Source organism: Dromiciops gliroides, chromosome 3, assembly GCF_019393635.1.
Source record: "Dromiciops gliroides isolate mDroGli1 chromosome 3, mDroGli1.pri, whole genome shotgun sequence".
In the NCBI taxonomy this organism is placed as follows: Eukaryota; Metazoa; Chordata; class Mammalia; order Microbiotheria; family Microbiotheriidae; genus Dromiciops; species Dromiciops gliroides.
In genome coordinates, this window is record NC_057863.1 from 227,375,132 (window position 1) to 227,386,515 (window position 11,384).

The 11,384-nt window shown below is 40.4% G+C and overlaps 1 pseudogene; it reads left to right on the top strand.

Moving 5' to 3' along the window:
- Positions 1-7,551: 7,551 nt before the first annotated feature.
- Positions 7,552-10,935, top strand: LOC122747383 (annotated as a pseudogene).
- The last annotated feature ends 449 nt before the right edge of the window (positions 10,936-11,384 follow it).

Consider the following 11,384-nt stretch of genomic DNA (forward strand, 5'->3'; position numbering starts at 1 on the left):
GGGAGAGGGAGAACTTGTGGGAAAATTGGAACACTAATGCATTGTTGGTGGAGTTGTGAACTGATCCAACCATTCTGGAGAGCAATGTGGAACTGTGACCAAAGGGCTATGGGGCTGTGCATACCCTTTGACCCAGTAATACCACTACTAGGTCTATATCCCAAAGAGATCATAAAAAAGGGAACAGGACCCACATGTACAAAACCATTTATAGCAGCTCTCTTTGTGGTGGCAAAAAATTGGAAATCGAGGGGATGCCCATAAATTGGGGAATGGCTGAAAAAGCTGTAGTATATGAATGTAATGGAATACTATTGTGCTATAAGAAATGATGAACAGGCAGATTTCAGAAAAACCTGTAAAGACTTAAGTGGACCGATTGTGAGTGAAGTGAGCAGAACCAGAAGAACATTGTACACAGTAACAGCAACATTGTATGATGATCAACTGTGATAGAATTGGCTTTGTTCAGTAATACAATGATCCAAAGCAATTTCAAAGGACTCATGATGGAAAATGCTCTCCACATCCAGAAAAAAAGAACTGAAGAATCTGAATGTAGATTGAACCATACTGTTTCTATTTGCTTTTGGTTTTTTTTCTATTTTGAGGTTTTACCCTTTTGTTCTGATCCTTCTTTCACAACATGACTATTGCAGAAATATGTTTAATGTGATTGTATATATGTAACCTATATCAGATTGTTTTCTGTCTTGGGGAGAAAAGAGGAAAGAGAGGAAGGGAGAAAAATTTGGAACTTAAAATCTTATAAAAAATCAATGTTACTTACTAGTTATGTGACCCTGAGCAAGTCACTTAACCCCAGTTGCCTCACTAAAAATAAATAAATAAATAGATAAATAAATAAATAAATGTTGAAAACTATCTTTACATATAACTAGAAAAAATAAAATACTTATAAGATTTAAAAAATATAATGTAAGCCTCTCAAGGAAGAGACTGTTTTTTGTCATTGTCTCCCCAGGACCCAGCACAGTGCTTTGGCACTGGTTGATTCTTATCTGCAAGAAAATGATCTGACACCCCACTGCTTTTTGGTAACGAGGCGGGGGGGGGGGGGCGCTGGCTGGCTCGCGGGAGTGGATTTGGTGAGCCAACAGCCACAACAAGGATAGAATACTTTGATTTTGGGAAAGATATGTGATTTCCTCTGTATGATTCTTCACCCATGCTACATGACCTTCATGAATTAAATTGTTTGGGATTGAACATTCATCCTCTGGTGGTTAGTGCTCTTTTGTACAATTCATCACCAAACCCATCTTCAAAGCATTTTCTTCTTGGCATTAGAACTTGGACTCTGCTAGAAAAGCTTGTGAGAAGCTAGGGTACCAAAATAAGACACCAGGAGAGGATTTTTTGGAAGGAAAAATCATATAAATCACATCATTTCAGTATGTTTCATTTTTTATGATCATTTAGTTTTACTTTTTAAAAATTTTAATTATTTTATTTTATCTTTTATGTGGAAATGATGTAGGGATGGATTGAATTGATTGAATCGATCATGAGGTATCCCAAGGAGTTACAAGACTCAGTGACTCAGTGACTCAGTTCCTAAGTTTTATTAGAAGACCGCATGTCCATAGGGAGAACACCCCAAGGAGAAAGGTGTGTCTGGAATAGGGAGATGAAAATGGTTATCTTTATAGTCAAAAATGTAGGTTATTTCCTCATTATCTTTATCTCTTCCTTGTGGGAGGTTCATATCCTATTTTGGAGTTCTTGGGGTGCTAAGACATCCTCCAAGGTGGGTACCTTTCTCATTAGGGTGTGTTTTGGGGATTTAAATGGCATAAAGTGAACTTAAGGACATATTTGGTCCTTCTGTGCATGTTCACAAAGCATGTTTAAACTTGTTAGACCCCAATGGCCTCTCTGTTTAGGATATCTCTTTACTTTAAGATCTGGTTTCTGTATACAAAATAACAGCAATATTGTAAGATGATTTGCTACGAATGACTTACTTATTTTCAGCAATGCAATGATCCAAGACAACTCTGAAGGACTTATGAAAAATGCAGTCCATTTACAGAGAAAGAACTGATGGTACCTAAGTACGGATAGAAGTATATTTTGTTGTGGTTGTTCCTTTTTCTAAAGTGTTTTTTTTTTGTCTGCTATGTTTTGCATGATTGTATGTGTATAACTTATATTGAATTGCTTGAGTTCTTAAGGAGGGAATAGGGAGGAAAGATGAGAACTTGGAACACAAAGTTTTAAAAATCGATGTTATAATTTGTTTTTACATGTAAGATGGGGGAAATTCTAAATAAACAAAAGGATGAATGGATGGATAGATAGATTAGATAAATGGATGAATGAGTAAATAAACAAATGCGTGGATAGACAGATGGATAGATAGGCCAAAAAAAAAAAAGATCTGGTTTCTAGGTACAATTTCTTTTTCCTGTCATTTAGGATTATTAATCCCTGGCTACTATTTCCTTAAGCTTCTGTTGATAGTGTTTGTTGATAAGGACTTGAACACTCTGGTTACTATTGATAAGAACTTAGATCTTAGTTTCTGTTAACTCTTCTGACTACCTCCATCAGAATCAGAGTGTAGGTTGTAATCTGAGCTCTGTTTTATCCTGCTTTTGAGACCTTGACCAACTCATTTTCCATCTTTGGGTCTGTTTCCTTGTCTGCAAAATAAAAGGACAGGACTAGACAATTTCTGCATCTTCTTCCTGCTTTAAATCCATGGTTCTTTGATGACACTTTGATGGGGATTCACCACCACCACCACCTTGCCTCTGTATATCTGTGGGAGGCACAGATATAAGATTTGGAGTGGAGATTGTGTAGTAATGATACCCTAACCATTGTGAAATTATGCCACCACTCAGCAAGTCATAACCTATCCTCCCTCATATATTCAAGGGAGAACTTATTCCACTCCTACCCCCCTTTTAAAAGGTTGGATGGAAATAAGATAGGCTTCTAATAGAAAAATGAGCTAGAATGTGCTAGACTTTGTTTTTATCTTTAGACTTTGGTGTTCCTACTTGGAAGATCTATTGTTTTAGTCTCGTAGTAGAGACTGAAGGAATTTAGTCAATTGTATTTTTTTTGGCCATAATACATGAAAAGGATGAGCCTTGGTGGCAGATTATGGAAAATGTTTATGTATTTTTTTGGAAAAGTTTTCAGTTTCATTTGTGGTTAACAGGTTGGTACCCATTTCCATTGTCCTGTGAATATAAAGTTAGAAAGGTTGTGTAAACTGAGTCAAACTCTTAAGGAATTTCTATCTCTCTTTCCCCAGAGGAGAAGACCAGAGACCAAGGCCAGTTCTCCAGAGAATGCAAAGGCCAGTTCTTGAAATTTAAATCTCCTTCTTCCTAAAAGGGAAGGAAAACCAGAGAAAGACAATACCTGTCAAATTTTTATTAAGGATTTATTAAGTAGGAAAAAAAATCTAACATGATCATGGGTGCTATTCAGCCTATTGCTAAATAGGACACCATGTAATAGATTGCAAGGGTTTTTATACAATTGGTACAAAGACAGGTAAAGAATTTGAAGGAAAGGTAGGCTTAGAAAGGCCTACTCCCAAAAAGAGGAAGGGGCATGTGAGGAATTTGGGAGGGGGTGAGGGATGTGACCTTTGATGTACAAATCAGAAGGCATTCTTGGTAACAGTAAGTTTGGTTCAAGGTCTTGATGAGGAAAAGATCTCTTCCCAAAAAAAAAAAAAAGAATTGTAGCTGAAGATAAGGCCCATATCCATAGTCGCATATCCTATAGTTAGATAAGTCATTGATTTGGCTTCAGAGTTACAGAATGTCCAGCTGGGTTTACTCTTGGTCACACAAAGGATTGTTGGTGTGTTAGCCAATGAATCCAGTCCAGTCCTGGATTATTGGAGGAGATCAAGCAAATCAAGGTACCCATTTTCACAGTTGGAATTAGATATAAAGACCTTGTAGGTACAATATCACATATTAAGAATTTTGGAAAGGAAAAAACTTCATTAAAATCTTCGGAAATATATACAATGCGGTGATCAATTGTGACTTCAGAGGATTGTTGCCTTCTTCCTCTCAGCAGAGGGGTGGTGGACTATAGGTGGAGAATGAGATATTCTCAGATATGTATAGGATGACAATTTGTTTTGTATGCCTGTACTTATTTCTTACAAGGGAAAGTTATATTGATTCAGTGTCTTCACATTTCACATCACATATTCTTTGGAATCATGTTGATAGTGTTAATAACTAAAAAAATTCACCCATCCCACAAGACCTGCTCCAACCTGTTTGGTTCTCTGTGTTAGCTGCAAGTTGTACAGTATACTTATTTTGATAGTATGAATAAATTAAGGTAGAACAATAGGAATCTAGTTGGCTAATAACTTTCCTTAATGAGTAGGTCTTTTCTAATTAGTTAACTAAGGGATAATTTCCAGTTGCAGACACAATGGAATAAACTGTTGCAAATTTTCAAGGATTTTCTCCAACAGGGGTGCATGATAATGAACTGAAGGATACATTGACACCAGAAGAACTCCAGAATTTGAAGCAAAAATGAAGTCCTGGCTTTGTTCTGTTAGACAAATTGGGCTGTTCTTCTCTGTGGTTGGCTACATTTGTTCCATGACCCTCTTCATACTACAATGGTTGACTTCCTCAGGATTGCCTGAGAATGAGAATTACCAGCTTGGCTGATAGGAGATTCATGTGATCCAGGACCTGGGTGGAAAAGTGTGCCAAGGCCATCCCAGTCTATTGAGCCTCTCTGCTGAAATGCAAGTGGCTTGGGTTTTTATGTGCTTTTCTGTCACACCTGCTACTCTTGGATTCTAGGTCATCCTAACTGGACATACTTGTCAAATATACAAGGACAATCAGGGAGTGCTTCCAAGAGGAATGTGACCGTTTCAGGGGAAGTTTTAATTCTTCTTTCAGGACTCACTACTTTAGTGTCTGCATCTCATATGGTTCATGTCAGTACAGAAGTTCTAGAGCTCTGATTGCCCAACAGATGTGCCTGATTGGCAATATGGAAATGCCATGTTCTGTGGCTGGACTAGAGGGTTTTTGCTTTTGACTGGAAGTCTTCTTTTGTGCAAATCTAAGTTTTGTTTCAGAAAGAGTATTAAAGAATCTGTCCCTTTTCCTTCAAAACTATATCTCTCCAAAAAGGTACCAAATGGATTCATATAATATGGGGAAATGGACTCAGCTAAATTTCCTAAAACACTATTCAAATGCAGGTACTCTTCTTTAATCCTATATGGACAGAATCATCCCCCTCCCACCCCAAGCTTTTTCCTCTACACTGTTTTTAGACTACAGGTTGAATTTTAAAACTTCTCATTAGTCAAAAAAAATAAGAATTGATCTGTTTCATTTATACTCGATTAAAAAATAATCTCAACCAAACTCTTCCAAGAGGAGAGGTGTTATTTCTTGTTAAATATTATGCTGAGGGGGAAGCTAGATGGTGCAGTGGATAGAGCACCAGCCCTGGATTCAGGAGGACCTGAGTTCAAATCTGACCTCAGACACTTGACACTTACTAGCTGTGTAACCCCGGGCAAGTCACTTAACCCTCATTGCCCCCTAAAAACAAATAATTAAATAAATAAACAAACAAATGAATAAATAAGTAAATAGATGAATGAGTAAGTGAATGAATAAATGAATAAACAAATAAATGAGTGAATGAATGAATTAATACATGAATGAATAAGTGGAGACATAAATTAATGAGTAAATAAATAAATGAATGGATAGGAAAATGAGTGAATGAATGAATGAAAAAAATAATTAATGGATAAATAAATAAATGAATGGATGATTAAATGAATGAATTAATAGATAAATAAGTGAATAAATAAATATCATGCTGAAAGATAGTCACACAGTTTAATAAGAGATTGTCTACACTGTTTAAAAATCTTGACACTGTATAATGAATACAGAAAGAAAAGGTAAGATGGAATACATTTGACCCTGTTAGAATAATTACATAATAATGAGCATGTGTGAAGTATATTATAGGTGACTTGTCACATGAACTATTCTCATTAATCCAATCCCAAGATGCAGCAATGCATGGCAAGGACAAACAAATCTGCTTTTAATATTGTCAACAACTCAGTGAGGCCTATATAACAAATAAGCTTTGGGACAAAGAGAGGAGAAAATGGGGAATGGCTTTAATGGAAAGCAGCTTGCTGGCTGCTAAATGAACTGAGGGGCATCAGGGATTCTATGATAGACTTTAACATGGCAGTTGTGCAGTGAAGTGGAGAGAGCTTATATCTGCCCCTTTCCCCCTCTCCAACCTCTGACAACAAAGAGTATCAGGATGTGGAGTGAGCCTATTAGGAAGCCAGCTCCCTGTGTTTGGGGTGTACTGGAGTGTGATTGGGCAGAAGGCAGAGAATCCATTTTTGGTTTGACTGAGAGTGAGGAAGCAAAAAGGGTCATTAGTTAGTGATAATGATTATGGGGAAGCAGAGAGAGTGTAGTGTTTGGCTGTATTAGTGGTGTAGGCTAGAGACAATGATGGGAGTGGTGTTTGGCTGTGCATCCTTCAGCAATTTGAGGGTGTAGCTTAAAACTCTAAGAGGTGATTCTGTGATCAGGAGGAGGGGATGTGACTTGAGCTGAGGGTATATGGGAGAATATTGGGTTCTAGGGTAAGGCAAGCATTGCCTGCCTGAGTAGATGACTTGAGAGCATGTACAGACCCAGGTCCCAGTGTAAACCCCCATGGGACATTATCAATCTTTGGTAGTTGTGACACCAAAGTACTGGCAGGAGGGGCAGCTAGGTGGCATAGTGGATAGAGCACCGACCCTGGATTCAGAAGGACCTGAGTTCAAATCCAGCCTCAGACACTTAACACTTACTAGCTGTGTGACCCTGGGCAAGTCACTTAATCCCAATTGCCTCACTAAAAAAAAACAAACAAAGTACTGGCAGGTGTCAGCTAACTGGTATACTTTCAAGGCCCCAGTAGTCACTGGTGAGGGTGCATATAAAGCCAGAATGTGAGAGTGTATTTGTGAGAGGATCTGTCCCCCCAAAAGTGGGAATCTGTCATGACAGCAAAACTTAAGCTAATTGAATGTGTTGTCTTAATCCATGGAACATATAAGAATGCCCTTGAGTTACATGACTATTCCTGAATCTGAGAGGTATTAGAAGATGACAGTCATGGCATGATGCAATCAGAAGAGCACTGGATTTAGACTTAGAAGTAGTGGGTTCAAATCTTTGCTCTGCTCCTGCCTACCTGTGTGAATGTGGGCACATTTTTTCACCTCTCTGTGCCTCGGTCTCCTGGTGTATAATAAGGAAGTGTAACTAGATGACCTCTGAAGACACTTTCCAATCTATGACCCTAAATAGATTCATTCATTCATTCAATAAACACTTATGAAGTACCTACTATTTACTCATGATCCTATGAACTGGTGTGCAGAACCCAAATAATGTCAGGACTAGTTAAATTATCTGAACAAGGTCTGAAAATTCTCTTTGTCCTCCTGAAGAATGTGTACTAGGTTGCATGTCTGCTTCACAACCAGGTGAGTGAAAACTCCAGTCATGTCTCAACAGATCAATAAAATTTGAGAACAGTGGCAAAAGAGATCAGTCACAGGTTATGATTGTGTTAAGGTATCTATAGTAGAAACTCAATCTGAATTCATTGCTTCTTTTCATGTAAAGAATCAGTGGCCCTGCAATGTAAAACCAAGGTTTTGTTTTGGTTGTAAGGAAGGGGGTGGTCTCTGGAATAGCTTCTTAGAGTAACAACATTTATACAAGCTACCAGAGGGCACTTCAAGGTTAAGCTGCTCCAGCCCATTCATGCTGCACGTCTCTGGACTATTTCTGGCCATTCCTGCCTGGAGCAACCTATTCACTACCAACTGAGGATGCTTCTAGTTTCCTTTCCCAGATTTCTATCAAGAGGTTATACATTAATTTCCTTTAAAATCATAATTGTCTTAGTTTTCTGGTCCTTTCTCCACAGGTACTCATAAGTCTTGTTTAGTAGGAGCAGAGCCAAAGGAAATACTCTAAGTAATGAGAGAATAAGTTATGCCCAGAGGGAGGAGAAAAGAAGCTGCTGGAAAATTCATGCAATGAATGTTTTCTAAGACTGGGGGCTGTGCAAGACAGTTTAGATGGTTTTTCTTTTCTCTTACCTCATGCTATCAACCCGCATAGATGCCCTACTACACATGGAGGCTTACCTATGAAATTTTTTTCATCTAACTTTTGTGCATTTTTCTGGTTATGGGATTTAAGTACTGTTAGAATTCTTTGTTTATTTTTTACATTTTTTATAAATTTTATATCACTAAAATTTTCTCCAATATCTCTCCCCTTCTCCCCTTCCAGAGAGTCATGTGGCAGCAAAGTGGTGAAATGGTTAGAGTGCTGGGCCTAGAGTCAGGAAAACCTGATCCCCAGTCCAGATTCAGACATTTCTTAAATGTGTGACTGTGGGCAAATCACTTAAGCTCTGTTTGCCTGTATCCTTAGCTATAAAATGGGTATAATGCCACCTACCTTGCAGAGTTGTTGTGAGGTTCATATGAGATAATATTTGTAAAGTGCTTCACACAGTGCCTGGCATATGCAAATATATGTAAATGTTCACTCCTCTTTTCCCATAAGAAAAGGTATTTTTAAGTTAAAAAAAAAAAAAAGAAAAATAGGGAGAAAAGAAAAAATCATCAAAGTTGAGAAATACATTAAAAAAGAGCCTGGTACTGTTGATGTGGGATTCAATGCAGTGGTGGCTGCTCTGGCTTGGGTGAGATGAAAGTCGACTGTGCCCCAGGATAGGCAGTGACCTAGAAGAGCGGCAAGTCCTGGTAGCTGGGAGGAGGTGACAGTGGTCCACATAGCATGCTTGGGAAGAAGACACAGATGCTATAGATCTCAGGCTAACAACTCAGTAGCTGAAGTCCACAGGGCTCTCTTGTCAGTGACAGGGGCTCATTGCAGAGTGGCCACACAGCCCAAACCCCTCACTGACCCTGCTGCACCACTGCCAGCCAGAATGGGGCACATAAGACCATCGTTTTGGGGAACAAGTGTTTGAAGTTTGAGGAGCTTTCACTGCTGTTGGATGAGATAGAGAACATGCCCAGAACATGATCCAATTCCCTTCAGCAACAAGATAGCCAACCCAAACCCCTGCTGGGTCCTCCAGACCCATGCCATCAAGAGAATGGGTTAAGAGCAGGTAGGTGGCACAGTGGATAAATCACCGGCCCTGGATTCAGGAGGACCTGAGTTCAAATCTCACCTCAGACACTTGACACTAACTAGCTGTGTGACCCTGGGCAAGTCACTTAACCCTCATTGCCCTGTGGGGGGGGGGGAAGAAAAGAAAAGAGAGAACTGGCCCAAGTTTAGGGCAGCTAGGTGGTGTGGTGGATAAAGCACCAGCCCTGGATTCTGGAGAACCTGAGTTCAAATCTAGCCTCAGACACTTGACACTTACTAGCTGTGTGACCCTGGGCAAGTCACTTAACCCTCATTGCCCTGTGGGAGAAAAAAAAGAAAATAAAAGAGAGAACTGGCCCAAGTTTAGGGCAGCTAGGTGGTGCAGTGGATAAAGTACCAGCCCTGGATTCTGGAGAACCTGAGTTCAAATCCAGCCTCAGACACTTGACACTTACTAGCTGTGTGACCCTGGGCAAGTCACTTAACCCTCATTGCCCCACAAGAAAAAAGAGAAAAGAAAAAAAAGAGAATGGGTTGACTGAGGTTAAAGGGACAGGGGGTCGTGTCTGGATACAGGATAAGGGACACCCAGAGTGTGGGGACAGGGTCCTGCAGAGGGTCAGAGTCGGACAGTTGGGTGCAGGGAATGTGGAGGCTGCAGCAGAGATGGAGAAGAGGCCCAAGTCATTAGAGGAAGGAGCTTTGGGCTAGCCAAGGAGTCCTCAGCCACCCAGGGACAAACAACCCCTAACAGGGCCTGAAATCCCGACCCTAACACCCCCAGGTCCATGAGATGGGTGAAGTCATCCACCCAAAAACCTTTTACCACATACCCTCATGCCCACAGGGACCATCCCACAAAGGGCACCAGGACCACATAGTCCTGCCCCTACTGGTCCCCCCACACTTCTCCTCTAGGTGACTGCCCTGTGCTACCTGGGGCTCAAAGCCTGCCCATGCTCAAAGTATACTGAGCCCACACACCTCAGAACCATAGCTGGCCTCCCCTGTTCATCCGTGCCAACCTTCAGCCTGACCTGCTGTGCCCTAATCTGGACCCCACTTGCCTAAGGTGTCCCATGAACAGTTCCTAGATGCATAGCACCCTGTGGTGGACCCTGGTGACCCCTGTCCTGCCTGGACAATTTCATCAAGATTGGTAAGAGTTCCACTGCAGGCTAACTGGTTACTGTGAGATGAACCACTGGAAGCAGCAGTAACCAGAGCTTCTCTTTAATGAGGTGGTTATGATGGGAGAAGACTTGCATGAGAAGGTGGTAGAGATGTACAACAACTACCTGGTTAGGGATGAGCTCTGGGGGGTCATGGAATTCCTGTAAGGGGAAGACATTGCCACTCACACTAGGATGAATGAGGAGAAGATTGCTGCTGTGTACTATATTATCCTGGAGGTTCTGTCTGTACTCGATACCAGGATGTACATCACCGGGACATCAAGAGTTACTCAATCCTGCTGAGCTAAGAGTGGAGGGTGAAGCTCTCCAATTCTGGCTTCTGAGAGCAAGTTAACAAAGCGGTAGACAGGAGGAAGTCGCTGCTGGACACCCTTCCCAGCTCATCTTCTATCTTCCTGATGGGCCAGAAGTGGACCTAGGAGTAATTAATGGTCATTGAGATGCTAGATGGAGTGTTAGATATAGTCTTCCTGCCACTGTCCTTTGAAGAAACCACAAAACTATTTCTCTAAACATGGGTTTGCTTTTCCAAATCACCATTGACCTGACTTAGTATTATCTGAAGTTTATTCTTAGATATGCTTCAGTCTCTGAAATTTTTAACCACAGCATTATCCTCAACTACATACTTTTTCTCACTTCATGTTGTAAGAGCAATGTCTAAAACTCCTTCCCTTATGAAGGTGGGGCTAGTTTTATCTTGAAATGTTATAAAGCCCTCCCTGTCCCTAGGTATTGGTAGCTCCTGGTCACATGGACTTGGCTTCCCAGTCACCTAAGAAAATTAAAAGTACACTTCCATGATGTTAGGACTTTTCGTATTTGGTTGCTGTTGTTCCATCATTTTCATTCATGGAAAAAAAAAAACAACAATTTGGGGTTTTCTTGGCAAAGATACTAGAGTGGTTTGCTATTTCCTTCTCCAGCTCGTTGTATAGTTGACAAAACTGAGGCAAACAGA